Here is a 20,203-nt window from a genome sequence, read left to right as displayed (position 1 = left end):
TCTTTAAGTTGTGTCAAACACAGACACTCTCTTATCACCATCTCCTGCTCCTCTTCGTGAAACTTCAACTCCAGACAGCCAAGGGTTCTGAAGATGCCTTTTGCAAGTAGCCACCTTTGATATGCTATTTCTCTGGTGTTCTCCTTACTCTTGCTTCCCTTGGGAGCCTGGACTCTTTCTCTCAGCCAGTCCAGAGTCTATCATTCATGCCTTGACAGGTTCAGAGCAGGTCCCATTTTCACAGGGAAGCCTTCCTAGGCCACCACACTGCATACTGGCTTTGTGTCTTCTAAATTCTTCCACTTTGAACCAACTATTGGCAAGTAGACATGTTTTGTTACATTGTCCTTGTAAAAACTATGCAGTATATTATCTCGATTTTAATTTTTTTCTCCAATTAGATTGTAAACTCTTTGAGGAACAAAAAGACTATCATAGACTCCATAGGAACTCACACAGTAGCTTGAATGGTAGACTCCTAATAAGTCTTTGCCAATAGGTTGAATTCACTCCTGTTTTCAGTTTCAAGATGGTTATCCCATTTGTATGATAGTTAAGAATCTCCAAGCACTCCTATTAGTACAGTGGCTTCTTAAATTATATATTTTCCTTTCATTTTTAATCTGCCAAATGGTTAACTGGAATATTCTATTCCAGGCTTCCCCCCCCCCCCCCAAGATGCAACCTTAGAGATAATGAAGCCTATTGCACAGAAAGAAACTGGAATCAGGCTGCTTATTGACTGCAGAGAAGCAGCTTCTCTTGAATGGTTAATGGCAATGGTTAATTAGATTGCTTTTCCTACACTGCCCTGTGTGGTGGTGGATGGCATACATGGTAATCTGAGTGTGGTAAGTATAAAAAGCGCAGAATGTGTGAAAGCAGGTGAGAAAAGGCTGGGCTGGGGAAGATGAAGAGCTACCAGTTTCTGCAAAGATCAGAAAATACCTAGACCCATAATAGGAAGGCATTAAATATTTGAAAACAAATTTACCTCTCTGTTTCCTTCCCCTCAGCTGAACCTGACGTCATTTCCTTGTAGGATTCTATCCCACATTTTGTGCCTTCTAGAGTCTCCTGCTGCTTTTACGGGCTTCTTTTGAACCTTGATTGTCTCCTATTTGCAAATGACACACAGAGTAGAAACTGTTTCTTATTTTGTGGCTCACAAAATTATGAAAAGACTCTGTCTGCAGTTGGAATAAACAACTTTTTGTATTAGAGACAAATCTCCTCTCAATTTCTTCTTCTCCAAAACAGTTTTCATTAATTGCTAAAAAAATGTAGCATGGAGTTTGATATTTGAGGAATTTATAGGATAAAAAAGCTTAAAAAGAAATAGCTTTGGGGTATGTCTTGTTCAGATCCCCTATTTTGTAAATTGAAATAAAGCAAAACAAAACAAAACAAATAACAAACCCTAAAGTCTGTAGAGCAAAAGTGAAAAACATTCAGAAAGCAGAGTTCAGCACTAATGCCCATAATTTTATAAGTAAAGTATACATCTTCAATTTTGAAATTCAATTTAAAATTGTGCTACAAATCTGATAGATAAAATAGTCACCCAGATGTACATGTGGTTGTGGTTTACACATAATTAACTATATTTTAGTTTATTTGGCTTGTTAACCAAAATGCAAGTGAACAATCATAGTCTCCACTGTGCAATGGGCCATTATTTCAGTAGACTCCGTATGAGAGGGGCCTGCTCATATATTAATAAATCAACAGGTTCAGGTCAAGGAGGAATGGCCAAACCACTTTCTCGCTAGATTACACTTTCATTGAAAGCCTACTCATTAACTTATTTATAAAAATGATATGTCTATATTTCATATTCTGATATATTAATGTGATTTAATGTTAGGAAAAATGCTCTATATTTTATTCTTCTCAAAGTCCCTAGGAGAAGGCTAGAAGATTGTTAATTGGTTATATTGTAATGCTGATAGTTGCCACATTTATTTTTTCTTTTCTAGCAACAAATTTCACATCTATCAAATTCTTATCATGAACCAAGTTCTTTGCTCATATTCCCATAGGCATATCAGTGAATGAGGTGCTGGTTATTATTTCCATGTCACTGATGCTAAAACTGGGCCTAGACAGGTTACCCACCTTGTAAGCTGGGAAGCTAAAATTTGAATCCAAAGGTGTAACTCTAAAGACTACTTACTGTTATGCTAGACTGATTCTCTAGGCAGAGCTCTGTTGTGGTCAGGGGAATAGCATCTCTTTCATTCTAGTTTCAAGCCTAGGAACACACTGAATAAATCAAACGTTCTCAAGAGGATACTCTGTCCTTCAGGATGACCTGGGGGAAAGGAGAATGTAGTCAGGTAAATCGATGATTGTCCCTTTGGAGGGACAGAATAGGGATAGAGTTGGAGAGCTGGCTTTATTTGGCAATTCTACCCATGACCACAAATGGAGGCTCAAAGTTCAGTTATAGTTTCTCCTATTCAGATCGAGATGAGGACAAGAGGGTAACCCTTATAAATGGTAACCATGGTGTCCATTAAAATAGCTTCCTATTTGCTGTCTTTTACTTCTCTGCCAAGTGAATGAATATGGTGAGTGCCTGACTTTTTCAGGCTAATCAAATATTCTGTCCTGTTTTTCCCTTATAGCACCTAAAGGCCAATGTTTTGGCATTCAAACTGTTCCCTTAAAGATAGTCCAAGGGGAGTCCCAGAAGCCATACAAAAATTCCCTGTGACATACTAGCTTTGATTTTTGGTTTATATGCTTAGGGTAGAGAAATAGCCTTCACACATTATTCTTAAGAATGACATCTTCAGTCTTAGTTATGAGAACACATTTCATTGCAGCTTCAGATCCAGAAATCTCTGGCCACTCAGTTCTCCTGCAGTCATGGTACATGGCAAGCAGGTTGCAGAGAATTGGCATGTCTCCCTAGGGAATATGTGCTTTATCTATTGGTAATATGAACTCAAAATAAAATAAAGAACAAAGTTTCAATGGCACCATTTCCCCTCCCCCCATGTTGTTAATAATAAATGAGGCCCAGAATAATAATAAATGAGGCTAAGAGAATTTGGTTCAAAACAGAGTTTCTGGAACCTCCTATAGTCACTAAGTGGACCAGGTTCTTTTTCAGTGCCAGTGTCTTCTTTTATACTCTCTTAATTAGGTTATTTCAGGGTAATGAGGATACCTGTGCCTTTCAGCGAAGTCATCCAATAATGCTGCTTCCACCAGGCCCAAGGAAACACAGGGGCAGGTAGGGTGGGATTTGAAGGCAGCCCCAGCAGGCCAGGGACCACCAGGGCCCAATGGCGGGAGCGTGAGGGCAGTAGTGTTGTTCTCCTTTGTTCTTTCCTTTCAGGACCAAGTAGAGGCTGATGACAAATCAGGTGGGATACAACCCTGACACTCAGAGAATATTTACTGCGATCCAAGTGCTTTTCCTTAGCCCTTTGAGAATTTGCTCATTTAGTCCTCCAAAGCTACCTGATGAGGTAAGGACTATTACTACCTATCCCAACTTATAGACAGGGAAATTGAAGCACAGAGAGATTCAATGACTCTCCCCAGGTTATAGAACTGGGAAGTGCCAGAATTGAGGTTTGAACCCAGTTGGTCTAAGAGAGAGAGAGTATAGAGCTTCCTCCTGTGTTCCTCGGATCCTGAGGAACTATGCCATACCCTACTCACTGGATTGTGCACCCCACCCCATGTCATTTTAAAGGGCAATGTGACTTGCACCAGGAAGCAAAAGACGGGGAGCATTGCTTTCCATCACTCCGTGGCATGATTTCTAGTGGCGCCCTTCTCTCCCCCAGACACTCCCATGATACAGGAGGTCCCTTCCCCCTGGCTGCTCCTGGGCCAGGCCACAGCTCAGGCTGAAACCAGGCTGTCTCTGAAAATAGAGGACGTGGGCAGAGAGGTGGCTGGATTCCTTCCGCGCCAAGCAGGCACAGTGCCGCCCCCTCCTTGAAGAACTCTGCCTATTTTCCTTTCTCCTTGACCCAGTGGGCGAAGGAAGTTGAGTCTTCAGGAAATTCTTCGTTGTTGTTGAAGACGGAGTCTTATTCTAGAGAGATGAGAGTGTGAGCGTTTACTCTGGGGTATGTGTCTAACAAACTCCAAAAGGTCAGCCTGCCCTTCTTGAATAAAAAGCTTGGTTTTTACCATATGCATGGCCCTGCTGTCTCTCTCTCTCTCTCTCTCTGTGTGTGTGTGTGTGTGTGTGTGTGTGTGTGTGTGTGTGTGTGTGAGAGAGAGAAGAGTTGCCGAAATAAGAAGAAGAAAAAAAAAATCAGGCACCTCATTGAGAATATCTTAATAACATTTGAAGTTGGGCCTGTTTGTTGTCTGAGTATAAAGCATACATGGTATAGAATGCTCAAAACCAAAATGACTGTCCTATTCTGAATTTGAGGTCATTTTTTCTCCTTCAGGGAGTCAGGTTTTACCTGTCAGGAGGGACTGAAGAAAGCACCGGGTGTAAGTTCCTCCAAGAGCATTCTCAGGGCAGCATCTTGTCACTGTCCTCAGGGGTAGCCTCCCTTTTGTGAGGTTCAATCCCTCGGCTGGAGGATGACCCACAGTGCTACTGCAAGCCTAGCTGATGTCACAGTTGTTGAAAAGGTACATTTTCTTACCCTGGGGGAAAGAGCAACGTGGCTCCTTCAGTTCTATGAACTCTAATGCTCCATATAGGCAGTCACCCGCCCTCCATCAGAGTAGAGCCAAATGCAAGCCTCAGATCCAGGCAAAGCCAAAGCCAGTCATTCCTCAGAGCATCCCTCCACCACAGCACTTGTGACCTGGTGCACAGATATATATTCATACATCTATTTGTGTAAGTGTGTGTGTGCACATACACACATACATACATGTAATATATATCTGGAAGAATGAGGCCCCATGTTTATGCAAATAGTAGTAAGATGAGTGACACATATTTTCCTTAATAAATGGATTGTGAAAAGGAAAACTAGTTCATAGGAATAATAAAAGAACTGAGAACGGTGTTTTCAATTTCCTGGGTGGAAAGTCATTTTCCCAGATTAAATTGTCTGCTACTACCTTACTGGCTGGTCTCTCTCAGGCTAGAATTCTTGGAGTGTCCTTGAATTCATGTCTGTGCTCTGAATGCTTTCTTAATGTGCGTGTGTGACACTTCATTTTCTTGCTAGAATTTGGTAAATATTAACAGATTAATGCTTCCCTCCCTCTTTTCCTTTCTGTGGACCTCATCTCTCATAACTCCTCTCTGTTCTCTCCACCTTGGCCTCAGAGACAAGAACACTTATTGCTTTGTTTTACGGCCATCCTGAAAATAGACATTGGCTCCAACATAGTGTAGTATACAGAATTTTAATGAGTACAGAGCAAGCAGTTCAGTCCTTCACTCCGATATGAGAGGGGTGACGTCAACCTATCCAGGAAATATTGAATTGATTTTAAAACTGCTCTAAGGGTGAATAAATCGGTGGTGCTGTGCATCAGCATGAGACTGCCTGCACCTACGCATATCTCCCTGTTTGTTTGTCTTAATGCTAGGATTATTAGAAACCACCTGAATAGGTGCCCTTCAGAATACAAATAGAGGGATCAGAGAATGTTGATCAGTTTTTAAGCCTCAATTTTGTAACTTGGTGTTATCCTAGATTTAAAATTGTAAGATGTATTTAGCTCCCTATTTGAGTATTTTCTTTCCAATTCTAGTATTTTGTTCACTTATGAAAACTGGGAATCGTGCTTTTCCATCATCTCTTTTGCTCCTCTCTCTTCCCATCTCCCTTTGACAAGTTTTCTGAAGCATGTTTTGGTGCTTCGGCAAAAAGGGCACGATGTAATGTTTTATTTGTCTCCCATTCTGCTATGTGAAGTGAAAAACCCTAGCACCCAGGGTGTGAAAAGCTGGCAGTGCGAGCTCATTGCAACAAGAGACACTATTCAGGGAGACACAGTCTAACATCAAAGCCAGATAAACTCTCTTGACACCAAAAACCAAACCAACAATAAAAACTCCAGCCAAATGCCACCAAATGAACAACTCCTTCTCTCAACTCTCTAGAATATGGTTAAGTTTTTAGATTGATACTCTTATACCTATTTGCATTTCTTTTTGCAACCTTCTTTACACCTTGCTGGTTTCGCTAGTGATTTAATAGTTAATTAGTTAGCAAAGATTTCTAACATTCTTTGAAGAATAAGCATACTACTTGTTGCAAGGCTGCATTATATAACATTAAGAAGGTCATTTAATTCTCCAAGCTTCTTACCAAAAAAAAAAAAAAAAAAAACTTTTTAAAATTCACCAGCAATGACTTCAGAAATTTTATTAACCTTTTTGGTAATTAACCTTCGTAACTCAAAGTTTTGATGGTTTGCTTTTTAGCTGATTCCATAGATAATTTTCTACTGGAGATCATTCTCCATCAGTATTCTCTATCAATGACCATTACTATAAACATTTCTGAGACCATTCTCCTCCCCTTCAAGCTAAACTCACAATTTAATCCTTTGTTAAGCTCTATGATATATACAAAAAATACAGGCCCTATAATTTGTCCTCAAAGAGCTTATAGTACACATAAAACAATCATTCATAATATAACACAGAATCTGACACATCAAGTGAGTAGTGTTGAATTATCAGTGTCCCGGGAGTGAAGAGAACCATCTCATTGTGGGCTGTCGTAGCTCCCAAAAGGGGTCCAGTGTGCGGCGGGGATGGGGGAGTGGTTGAACTTCAGGTGGTCTTCAAAGGATTTATCATCTTCGTGGAGGTGGAGTTCATTCTAGGTTGAAGGAAAGCTGCCAAATACAGAGGTAGGTATGCCTGAACCATGCTTAAAAGCTAGTGCATAGACAGGCCTTACGTTAATGTGAGGTTCATTCAAGGTTAGGGTAAGTTTAGAAAAAACACCAGGGTAAAGAACACTTCAAAATATCAGGCTGAGGAAAACTGTATTTTAAAAGCTAAATACAAGCTGTATTTAGCTTATAAAGAAATAGAATATTTTATAATACCCATAGGTACCATAAAATGTAATGTTTTATAATACCAAAAGAAGAAATCATTAGATCCTTTATTTCACCACTTTGAAAATGGCAGAAGAGTAATCTTTGTTGGGTAAAAGGATCAACCCATCTACAGTGCAGAAATTATGTTACTATGGAACAAAGGGAAACAGGATTCAAACTGTGTCTGGTGTGGGAGCAGCAGCTGCCTACTCCTTCCTCTCTTCCAATAATCACAAAAGAAGAGGGGAAAAAACCCAACTCAAATCTGTCAAAATGCTTTCCATGTAGTGGTGTTCGATACGTACTGAATGGATATATGAATAAATAACCATTTGGTTGATGAACCCAATAGAATGAACAAGAGCCATCATGTAAAGCCTAGAAGGAAATTGCCTTCATATAACCCACTTTCTACTTCATTAAAGATTAATTCATTTTTATCTACATATGACATGAAGCTGGACAAAGAAATGGATCCTTTTACTCTACATTTGAAAGACAAATGAAGAGCACAGAGAGCAAACAAACTAAAAGAAAACAAAACAAGGCAAAGCAAAAGCCTGACACATTCCACATGTTAACAAGCTAAAACAATGTATTGCCGATTGGTTGTCCCTTGGGGAAGAAGTAGCTAGACAACATCTTAAAGAAGTACATTTCAATGTTTTCCAGGTGGCTTTTACTCTATCAGAACCCATTCTGCTGAATGGGGGATACATATTTACAGGCTGCTAATACTCAGCTGATAAGAAACCATACCTGAATTATTTCTAAGTGTCCTGGGAGCCCACCGGTAGCTAAAAGCATCTCTGCTTAGATGTCACTCTCAATCAATTGCAGCTGTTACCTGAGTGTCACTCACTCACAATCAGGGAATACGACTTGAACCTGAATCAAGCTTCTATTTCCTTGCACATGAAATTCAGCAAAACAATAAAGAGTTAAATAAAATATAGTCAGTGTTAGCAATGTAATGGTTGCCTTTTAAAGAGACGAGGTAATACAATAATGACTTTTGGACCAGTTACTCAGGAACCAAAATTGATTTCTAATCTTGACTAATTTTCTTTTGGCCATTCCCGCAAATATGGGTCTCCCTTCAATGAGGATTTTATTGTTGTCATGATTACTAGATGATGGTTTATATATTGTTGCCATTTGTAAGCTCTTTCGGAAACTCAGGGGACACAGACTAAACTTATTTTTAAAAATATAAAATGTTACTCATTTTTATTATGCAAGTTCCTTTTGAAGAATGAAATCCTTGGGCTGCCATTAGGAACTGCATGCAGTTAAGCCGTGTAACCTCTCGATTTTTAGTTTCTCCTTCTATTTTATAAAATAAAACATTGAACTTAATTATCTCTAAGGCCTATTCTATTATTATTTATATTATTTTCTAATCCTATGATTACAATATGGTTTCCATCCAAATTGGCAGTGAGCTCTAAAAGTTCAAACCTGAGGTATGGTAGCACGGTCGCCTTGGTTCAGCAACATGTATGCTCAGTGGGCTTAAACAGGACAAAGCCTATTTACAGGAGTACAATATGACCCTTTTTTTTTTCAGCCATTTGTCCTGTTTGGTTACAGAAGTGGTTTCCAGACCAGCACCAGCCACATCACCTGCAGATTTGTCAGAAATGAAAATCTCAGACCCTGTCCCAGACCTACTATGCCAGAAACTCTGGGAAGAGATCCAGCTTTCTGAGTTCTAACAAGCATTCCTGGTGATGCTGATGCCTGTTAAAGTTTAAGAACGCTGCCCTAGAGGTTAAAGTTGCAGGTTCAAACTCTGAAGTAGCCACTGATTTAATTCTGTACCCTAACCTTAACTCACAATATTATAATAGCCTCTATTTTTCATCAAAGATTGGGGTACAGTGCTTGGCCGGATCAGCTCTACTGCACCTCACAGATTTTAAATGATTACTTTGTGTTTTAAAGTGTTTTTCAACAAGGCTTCAAGGGCATCTATTGCTTTGATTCCCAATTCCATACAAATGAAATATTTTCTTTCATCACTTCACTATGTCACCCTATCATCTTTGGTTAGTCCTGCTTCCTCACTACATACTTCACTCATTTTTGTTCCTTCTCACCTCCATAGCTTCTCTATTGCCTAAAATACGGTCTGTATTTTCTTGCTAACAATCCAAATCCATAAGACTTGGAGATAATTATCATCGCCAATAAAGCTGTCATTAATCCCATCCCATGGGTACTTCTTGAAAACCCGTAAGCTGCATCGCCTGGAGCAGCATTCCTCAAATGGAACACTACAGCTCAATCACCTGAAAGAGGTTTTAAAAATATAGATTCCTGTGTTCCACTCCAAGCAACCTACTGAATCAGAACCTCTAGGGTACAGGATATGTGTCTTTAACCAGATTCTCAAGCGATACCTAGGCATCTAGGTGAGGTGTTTATAAATTACTGAGATGGAACAGGGGGTGCCAAACTTATTTTGTAAAGGGCCACAAGGTAAATATTTTGTAATGGCGAGCCACACAGTCTCTCTGACAATGACGGAATGAAGCTTTCATCTCAGGTTTGCTGTTACAGTGCAAAAGCAGCCATAGACAATATGTACACAAATGGGTGTGGCTGTGTTTCAACAAAACTTTATTTACAAAAATAGGAAACAGGATGGTAGTACATTGAACCCTAAACTAGAGTATTATTTAATTGGATAAAAATGAACTACAGTGTCTGAAAGGTTATTCTGCACTCAGTATGTGCTTTTAAAATGAACTAATACATAAAGGAACCAAAGTAATGCAGCTGTTGGAGTATTATACATTTGAAACAGATAATTATCACACGGTAATGTTACTGTGGTCATACGTTGCTTAACAATGGGGATACGTTTTGAGAAATGGGTCGTTAGGCAATTTTGTCATTGTACCAATGTCATAGACTGCACTTAAACCTAGGTAGTATAGCTTACTAAACACTGAAGCTATATGATATAGCCTATTGCTCCAAGGATACAAACCTGCACAGCATGGTAATATATTGAATACTATAGGCAACTATAACACAATGAAAAAACATTTTTCCTATCTAAACATAGAGAAGGTACAGTAAAAATATGGCATAAAAGACAAAAAATGGTACACTTGTACCTACAGAGCACTTATCATGAATGAAGATTTTAAGAGTGGGAGTCGTTCTGGGTGAGTGAGTGGTGAGTGACTGTGAAGGCCTAGGACATTACCCTACACTTCTGCAGACTTTAAAAATACTGTATACTTAGGACACACTAAATTTATTAAAACATTTTCTTTCTCTAATTCTAAATTAATCTGAGCTTACTGTAAATTTTTAAACTTTATAAACTCTTTAATTTTAAAAAAAGCCTTTTTACTCTTTTGTAGTAACACTTAGCTTAAAACCCAAGTACATTGTAAAACTATACAAGAATATTTTCCTTTTGTGTCCTTATTCTATTTTTCTATTTTTAAAATCTTTATTTTTACTTTTACAACTTCTTGTTGTTGTTGTTAAAAATGAAGACACAAACACACACATTAGCCTAGGTCTACACAGAGTGAGGATCATTAATATCACTGTCTTCCAACTCCACGTCCATGTATCGCAGGGAGGTCAGAGGCAATAACATGCACAGAGCTGTCATCTCATGTGATAACAATGCCTTCTTCTGGAATGCCTCCTGAAGGACCTGCCTGAGGCTATTTTACAGTTAACTTTTTTTCTCTAATAAGTAGAAAGAGTATACGCTAAAATAACAATAAAATATATAGGGTTGTAAATATATAAACCAGTACTATAGTGGTTTATTATCATTATCCAGTATAATGTGCTGTATATAACTATGTGCTAGACATTTATACAATTAGCAGCACAGTAGGTTTGTTTACATCAGCCTCCCCACAAACATGTGACTGATGAATTGCACTAGGACATTCTGATAGCTGCAGTGTCACTAGACACAGGGATTCTTCAGCTTCATTATAATCTTATGGGACCTCTGTTGTATATGAGGTCCTTCGTTGACCGAAATGTTTTAATGCAGTGTGTGACTGTCTGTAAATGATCTTGAATAAAATCGTGCTGACATATGGAAACTCTTGGTGGTCTGGGGAGAGGGGTAATGGGAAGCATGGAGTAAACAATGGAATTCTAATTTGGCCTGCTCATTTTCTTGGTTTTGCATTTACAAATTATATGCTACCTAATTGACTTACCACCAAGGGTTTGTTGAGGAGTAATTTGTTTAATGTTTTAAAAATGTTATGTAGATGCCAAGTGTTATTACAGATATAGGTTTCTAATGAAGAACCAAAAATAAGCCACACTAAAACTATGTTTTTTGATTCCTGAGCAAAAGCTTTAGTTAAATGTCTCCTGGAAAGTGGCACTTTGCCCCCAACTCAAATGTCACTCTCTTCTCCTATTTTACTCAGGAAAACCTCAAATACATCGTGTGGGTGATACTGAAGGATGTCAGGATCAAAGCGTATTTAAAGTTGCTAAGAGGAAGCAGATGTTCTTAGCTGGGCAAAAGATTCTCAGAGTTTCCAATGAAATATAAACTTTTGAAGGCCCCATGGGATCATGCCTTAAAATGTCGTGCTTTTGTTTATGCCTCCCATACGCAAAACAGTGGTGAAATGTGTGGTTCTGTGAGAGACAGAGGAAAGTAAATGAGCTAGAAACAATAAGGAACTCTGTACTATAGAAAAAAAATGTAACGGATATTATCCTTAAAAAACACCCAAAAACCAAAACCCAAAAAACTAGGACAGATGAGAATAGTCATTTCCCTCAATTCTCTGTGTGTGTGTATATATATATCTTTAAAGATCTCTCTCTGAATTACCCTCGTTGGCTGGATTACCAATTAGTTTTCTTCAAGACTTTCTGCTCTCATGTATTTTCAAGTAGACGTTTTTTCTTAATTCCCCCCAAAATTGTAACTTTTTCACTACAGCTGCTAACCAAGAAATAGTTGCAAAGGAAAGAAGAGTTGGTGACTTTTAAGCTTGTGCTGAAATCCGTATGAAACCAATGCTTTGAAGAATGATATCAATGCAGATAATTATATTTTCAGCCAGAAAAAAGGTAAAAAGACTTGCATTCCTCCGTGATCACAGTGGCATCAAGTAGTTGACCCTATAGAGAAATGCTAAACAAATGTAATGTTTTGTATATCTTATTTTCTTAAACTTGAGGACAATGTAAGTCCAGGGAGATGAAATACCATATGAGATTCAAGACTGGCATAAACGTGAGAAGGCAAGCTAGGAAATTACTGGAACATTCTTGGTTCTTGAATTTTTGTAGAACGATGTATCTATTGAGGTCAAAAGTTAGAGTGAAAAACTTGTTTTTTATGTTTACTCTTTCTAGATAAATGAATGATGAATTAACTGGTCCAACTTGAAGTATAATTATAATAATGATTATGGTGATTTAAATACACAAGGAATTTGATTTGCCATATACTTTGTGGAAATTTGTAAATTTAGGAATAGATTCTGTTGTCATCATTGGGAACCAAGGCAAATATGAATAGGTTTAGAGAAAGGGAAGACTGATCTTCTTTGGAAACCATAGGACATTTATTTATCTTTGAGTTTGTAGGAAGGCCGGCTGGCTCGCATTTTGTGGGGTGGAGGGAGGAAAGTTTTATTTAGGATATGCCAAGCAACTACTATACGTCAGTAATAACAGGTATCTTAGACTAGAAGCAGCTCATCCTAGGAACCAAATTTTAACCACATTTCTGTATACAGTCCTGACAGAGAGATGGTAAAGATCTTTTGCATGGATGAGCGCCTGCCTATTACATATGAGGTCACAGGGCAGAATTAATGGCTCATCTTTGAAATAGTGACTGGTTACTGGCTTATCTTTTCACTTCATCCCAAGAAATTGGATGAATTATTCCACCTTGTCAAGAAGAGTGTTGTAGAGTCATAGAATGTTAGAGTTGGAAGGCACTCTCACTACTTCATTAAAAAAAAAAAATTTAGATTGGTGTAATGCTGAGGTTTGGGCTTCTATTGATCCCATCTCTCCTACTGAACATAGTTTTCTTTTTTTTTTTTTTTTTGAGACGGAGTCTCACTCTGTCACCCAGGCTGGAGCGCAGTGGCTTGATCTCAGCTCACTGCAAGCTCTGCCTCCCGGGTTCATGCCATTCTCCTGCCTCAGCCTCCCGAGTAGCTGGGACTACAGGCACCCGCCACCACGCCCGGCTAATTTTTTTATATTTTTAGTAGAGACGGGGTTTCACTGTGTTAGCCGGGATGGTCTCGATCTCCTGACCTCGTGACCCATCTCGGCCTCCCAAAGTGCTGGGATTACAGGCATGAGCCACTACGCCCGGCCTTGAACATAGTTTTCAATAGGAGATTTTTCAGTCCTTTCACCTCCCCCCTCTACCTCCTTTTGGATTTCCCAGTGTCTATTGTTCCCATCTTTATGCCCATGTGTACACAATATTTAGCTCCCACTTATAAGTGAGAACGTATGGTATTTGATTTTCTGTTTTTGTGTTAATTCACTTAGGATACTTGCCTCCAGCTGCATCCAGGTTACTGCAAAGGTCATGATTTCATTCTTTTTCATGGTTGCATAGTATTCCTATTCCATGGCAGGTATGTACCAGATTTTCTTTATCCAGCACACCTTTGATGAGGACCTAGTTTGGTTCCATGTCTTTACTATTGTGAATAGTGCTGTGATAAACACACAAGAGCAAGTGTATTTTTGGTAGAAGAATTTATTTTCTTTGGGTTATGTACCCAGTAATGGGACTGTTGGGTCAAATGGTAGTTCTAGTTTTAGTTCTTTGAGAAATATCCAAACTGCTTTCCACAGGGTCTGAACTAACTTGTATTCCCACCAATAGTGTACAAGCATTTTTTTTTTTTTTTTTCTTCACATGCTTGCCAACATCTGGTATTTTTTGACTTTTTAAGAACAGTCATTCTGACTGGTGTGAGATGGGTATCTCACTGAGGTTTTGATTTGCATTTCTCTGAAGATTGGTGATGTTGAATGTTTTCTTAGATGTTCGTTGACTGCCTTTACATCGTCTTTTGAGAAATGCCTGTTTATGTCCTTTGCTCACTTTTCAATGGGGTGATTTGTTTTTTTCTTGCTGATTTGTTTCAGTTGCTTATAGGTTCTGGATATTGGTCCTTTGTCAGATACATAGTTCACAAATAGTTTCTCCTATTCTGTAGGTTTTCTGTGTGCTCTGTTGATAGATTATTTTGCTATGCAGAAGCTCTTTAGTTTAATTAGGTCCCAATTGTAAATTTTTGTTTTTGTTGCAATTGCTTTTGAGGACTTAGTCTTTGCCTTAGCTGATGTCCAGAGAGTATTTCCTAGGTTTTCTTCTAGGATTTTGTAGTTTGAGGTCTTAAATTTAAGTCTTTGTTTCATATTGAGTCAGTTTTTGTATATGGTGAGAGGTAGGGATCCAGTTTCAATCTTTCGTACATATGGTTAGCCAGTTTTCCCTGCACCATTTATTGAATAGGGGATCATTTTTCCATTGCTTGCTTTTGTCAACTTTGTTTAATATCAGTTGATTGTAGGTTTGCAGTTTTATTTCTGCCTTCTCTATTCTGTTCCACTGTTGTATGTATCTATTTTTGTACCAACGCAAATATACTTTGTCTCATAATTTTATAGTGGATCTTAAGGTAAAATCTTGTTTGTTAAACAGGCATATGAAAAGGTGCTCAACATCATTGATCATCAGAGAAATGCAAATCAAAACTACAATGAGATACCATCTCACTCCAGTTAAAATGGCTTATATCTAAATGTCAGGCAATAACAAATGCTGATGAGGATGTGGAGAAAAGAGAACCCTTGTACACTGTTGGTGAGAATGTAAATTAGTACAACCACTATGGAGAACAGTTTGGAGGTTCCTCAGAATAAGAATTGAGCCGCCCTATGATCCAGCAATTCTATCTCTGGGTATATACCCAAAAGAAAAGAAATCAGTATATCAAAGAGATATCTGCACTCCTACGTTTGTTGCTGCCCTATTTACAATAACTAAGACTTGGAGGCAACCTAAGTGTTTATCGACAGATGAATGGATAAAGAAAATGTGGTACATATACACAATGGAGTGTTATTCAGCCATAAAAAAGAATAGGATCCAGTCATTTGCAACCACATGGATGAAACTGGATGCCACTATGCTAAGTGAAATAAGCCAGGCACGGAAAGACAAACATTGCATGTTCTCACTTATTTGAGGGATCTAAAAATGAAAACAATTGAACTCATGGACATGGAGACTAGAGGGATGGTTACCAGAGGCTGGGATAGTTGGGGACTGTGGGAGAGGTGGGGATGGTTAATGGGTACAAAACAATAGAAAGAATGAATAAGACTGCTGTTGTGCTATTTGGTAGCACAATAGGGTGACTGTAGTCAATGATAATTGTATATTTTAAAATAACTTAAAGATTGGATTGTTTGTAACTCAAAGGATTCCAAAGAAAAAAGGATTAAAAAAGATTATTAAAAAAGGTTGGATTGTTTGTAATTCAAAGTATAAATGCTTGAAGGGATGGATACTTCATTCTCCATGATGTGCTTATAAAACATTGCATGCCTATATCAAAACATTGCTTGTACTCCATAAATATATATACCTACAAAAATTAAAAATAAGGCTGGGCGCGGTGGCTCATGCCTGTAACGCCAGCACTTTGGGAGGCCGAGGCGAGCGGATCACGAGTTCAGGAGATCGAGACCATCCTGGCTAACACGGTGAAACCCTGCCTCTATTAAAAATACAAAAAATTAGCTGGGTGTGGTGGCAAGTACCTGTAGTCCCAGCTACTCAGGAGGCTGAGGCAGGAGAATGGCTTGAACCTGGGAGGCAGAGGTTGCAGTGAGCCAAGATGGTGCCACTGCACTCCAGCCTGGGTAACAGGGTGAGACTCTGTCTCCAAAAAAAAAAAAAAAAAAAAAAGAAATCATATTTGTTAAAAACATGAGATTGATAATATTAGATTGATGCAAAGGTGACTGTAGTTTAAGACTGAATTTTGAATTATTATAACTAGGTTCAAACATATCTTTATTAATCAAAATAGGAACCATTACAATCAATACATTTTTACCAACAAGAAATACGCTTATTTATTCCTGTAGTGTAAAAATCTCTGCTTTGGGATTCGACAAACTCTTGGAAAGCATTTTCTGCATCCTGCTGGCTGTGGAAGCATTTTCCCTGCAAAAAGTTGTTGAGACGCTTGAAGAAGTGGTAGTCAGTTGGTGAGAGGTCGGGTGAATATGGTGGATGAGGCAAAATTTCAAAGCCCAATTTGTTCAACTTTTGAAACATTGGTTGTGCGACGTGTGGTTGGGCATTGTCATGGAGAAATTTGGGCCCTTTCTGTTGACAAATGCCAGCTGCAGGCATTGCAGTTTTTAGTGCATCTCATCGATTTGCTGAAGAGACTTCTCAACTGTAATAGTTTTGCCAGGATTCAGAAAGCTCTAGTGGATCAGACTGGCAGCAGACCACCAACAGTGACCATGACCTTTTTTTGATGCAAGTTTGGCTTTGGGAAGTGCTTTGGAGCTTCTTCTCGGTCCAATCACTGAGCTGGTCGTCACCGGTTGTCATGTAAAATCCACTTTTCATCACACGTCACTATCTGATTGAGAAATGGTTCATTGTTGCATAGAATAAGAGAAGACAACACTTCAAAACGATGATTTTTTTTTTTTTTAATTTTCACTCAGCTCATGAAGCACCCACTTACTGAGATTTCTCACCTTTCCAACTTGCTTTAGATGCCAAACAACCATAGAATGGTCGATGTTGGGTTCTTAGGCAACTTCTAGTGTAGTTGTAAGAGGATCAGCTTCAATGATTGCTCTCAGTTGATCGTTGTCAACTTCCGATCATCAGCCACGGTGCTCTTTATCTTCAAGGCTCTCATATCCTTTGCAAAACTTCTTGAACCACCACTGCACTGTGCCTTCATTAGCAGTTCCTAAGCCAAATGCATTGTTGATGTTGCGAGTTGTCTCCACTGCTGCATGACTCATTTTGAACTTGAATAAGAAAATTGCTTGAATTTTCTTTTCGTCTAACATTATTCCCACAGTCTAAAATAAATATAAAATAAACAGCAAGAAATAAGTCTTTAGCAAAAAACCATAAAGCACGAAATGTGCATTAAAATGGTGTGTAACATAACCACATTTATTTAGGAATGTATCCCGATATCAAAAGGCAAATTTCAACAATGCAGAAACTGCAATGAGTTTTGCACCAAAGTGCAAGCTTGCCAAGGAATCAGTATGGGAATTCAGAGAGCACAGAGTTACAGAGAAATAAGTAAATGTTTTTGAACAGATTACAGGGGACGGTAATCACCAGAATGATTCTCACTTTTATGGATTGACACATATATTCTTACTTTGGAAGAAGCTGCATCTAACTTTGGACTTTGGTTCAAGGCAGATGGTATATAAACCAGTAGCAAGTTCATATCCAAGAGAACTGCTCACTGCAAAGATTTCGCCTCATGGCTGGTGCCATAATTTTGTCTTTGATAGGCTACTCTAAAATTTCTATCATGCTGGTAGATTTCAATGAAATAGAGCCCCAGGTGCCCACTCCCACCTGACTCCCAATATGAGCCAGCAGTGGTGCCCACCTTAAGCATGCTGAGGTAGAGCCTGCTGCTGGGGCCCGACTTCCTGCCATTCACCTCCAGGTGCTACGTTGCTGTACATCTTGCAGTGGAACTCCATTTTGCTGTACAGCTCTGCTCTCTGGTTGGCCGGTAACCCCCAGGCAGAATAGACCCATGAGAAGATGTTCTGGGAGTGCAGATGGGTCTGGGAGCTTCCCTCCTACCTGCACCTTCAAGGTCCAGTGTGTGTGTCCTCTGGATGCTACTGAACTCGTGCAGGTATAGTGGCTGCTGTCCAGGGGCACTATGCTCTTCATGACCAGGCTCCACTGTGAGTGCCACAGCTTGATTCCCTGATTCCGTGCTGTCCATGGAACTCCTTGTGCTCTTCAGCCAGAAGATAGAGGGAATGGGGCTGCCACATGATGGAAGCAATTAGAGTTGGTGGTCAGCAACTTCTTCACCATCCAGTAGGGCTGAGCCCAGCAAGGGTCCCCTGCTGTGTTTTCAGCCTCATCTTCCCATCTTCCTTACCTCCCCAGGATGGATCACCTGTCACACACACATTGACTAGGCACAGCACATGCTAGGTGAGCTGCTGCCAGCAGATATTGGCCTCCTACAGCCTCCTGGAAGGCGTTCCTCACCTACAGCTGCTGGGGCCCCCACGGGGATGCAGTCCAGGACACCAGCCTTGCGCCATCCTTTTCCCAAAGAGTGAGTCCCGGGGGACCACCTCTAGGCTGGTGGCAGCTCAGCTCTGTGGTGTCTCTGCTGCCAAAGACCAACTGCTCCTGCTGGCTGGACTCAGGCCTCACCATGCAGCAACTGGCCAAGCTCGCTGCCCACCCAGCCCTCCAGCCTTGGCCTGCGGCCTATTGGTGAGCTGGAAGTCCCTGTGCACGAGTGAAACTGACTATTCTATTTTTGTAGGTGAATAAATTAAAGTTCAAAGAAGAGAATTTATTCCCTTAACATTTTTTATGTTGTTGTTTATTTTAACAAACACTTATATGGAACTTTTTGGTTTACAAAGTACTTTGTTGTTTTTATTTGATCCTTAGAACCCTGCAATGTAAATACTCTTATGATAACAAGTCTTTTTCATATATAAGAAAATTGCAGCTAGGGAAGATGAAGTGAATCATCATTTTTGCCTTCTTCCTTTCACCATCCTTTATATCCACTCAGTCCCTAAATCCAGAAGAGACTAAATTTTAAATATCACTTGCCTTTTTTCAAGTTTTGATATCTCCACCACTGCTGCTATAGATCAAGTCACCTCACATTTTTCTTTTGATCACAGGAATAGTTCATTATTGACCCACTTGCTTCCAGACTTGATCCCAAACCATCTCCAAATATTTTAAAACAAAGATATGATCACATCACTGCTAAGTTTAAAATCTTCAATAATTCCCAGAGTGCATGTCAATCTATGCAGAGTGCACGGGCTAAAAGCCTCCTTCAGATCTGCCTCTGCCTGTGGATTTAGCCTCAGCACTTACCATTCCTGTCCGCTTTCTCTTCCTCTACCAAATCCATATCCTCTTTTATATTTTGTAGTTCTTCATGTGTCAGGTCAACTGATAATGGGAGAGCAGGAAAGGGAACATTTCCTTCAACCTTAGGTGAGGAGACTGGATTCACTGAATTCACTTGAATCTCTATTGCTTAGTATAGTGTTGCATATTTGATAGATACTCAGCAAAGATTTGCTGAATGAATGGATGATTGAAAGGTGGGTTCCTTTATTTCCATTCAAGGCCAAAGTCGCAGTGCCTTTAATCAAGTTACAGTATCTCTATTTACTGATGACAGTGAGGCATGGTTTACTTACCCCCAAATTCTTGACATATAATGATTGAAACAGAGCTTTCGTTTAGGGTTTTTTTCCCCTCCAAACCTATTCTAATACCCGTCAATCACTTTAAACTTTAGATATTGGTTGGCCATCTCTTCTAGATTGTGTTATTCAGGGATCTTCAGAGAAATAGAACCAATAGGATGAATATATGAAATCCAGGAAGAGATTTCTTATGAGGTATTGGCTCACATGATTGTAAAGGCTGTAAGTCCCAGTATCTTCTGTCTGTGAGCTGCAGACCCGTGTGTAGTTTGAAGGCCTGAGAGCTGGAGAGTTGATGATATACATTCTAGTGTGACTCCAGGGGTTTGAGAAGCAGAAACACCAAGGGCAGCAGAAGATTCAATATCCTGGTTCATGCAGTCAGGCAGAGTTAAGGCAAACTTTCTCCATTTTTTTGTTTTTTTTGGTTGTTGTTTTATTCAGGCCCTCAGCAGATTGGGTAGTATCCACCCACATTGAAGAGGGTGATCTACTTTACTCAGTCCACCAATTTAAATGTTAATCTATGACAAAAATACCCTCACAGACACACATGGAAATAATGTTTAACTAGCTATCTTGGTGTCCTATGGCCCAGGTAAGTTGATACATAAAATTAACCATCCCATAGATAACATGTATATCCCCAAATAACTTCACCTTTTAGGATATTTAATTAATATACTAT

General features: G+C 39.3%; 1 long non-coding RNA gene and 1 pseudogene across 1 annotated transcript; one reads left to right on the top strand and one right to left on the bottom strand.

The window, feature by feature from the left end:
• The first annotated feature begins 2,090 nt into the window (after positions 1-2,090).
• On the top strand, positions 2,091-14,967 carry LOC140713529 (uncharacterized). Its single transcript, XR_012095645.1, has 4 exons — positions 2,091-3,482; positions 11,963-12,093; positions 13,546-13,634; positions 14,714-14,967. It is a non-coding gene; the product is annotated as an uncharacterized lncRNA (long non-coding RNA).
• A 1,129-nt stretch (positions 14,968-16,096) lies between these two features.
• Positions 16,097-18,487, bottom strand: LOC140713567 (histone-lysine N-methyltransferase SETMAR-like; annotated as a pseudogene).
• Between the last annotated feature and the right edge of the window lie 1,716 nt (positions 18,488-20,203).

Source organism: Chlorocebus sabaeus, chromosome 15 (assembly GCF_047675955.1).
Source record: "Chlorocebus sabaeus isolate Y175 chromosome 15, mChlSab1.0.hap1, whole genome shotgun sequence".
Lineage (NCBI taxonomy): Eukaryota > Metazoa > Chordata > Mammalia > Primates > Cercopithecidae > Chlorocebus > Chlorocebus sabaeus.
This window is presented reverse-complemented; position numbering and strand designations above follow the sequence as displayed.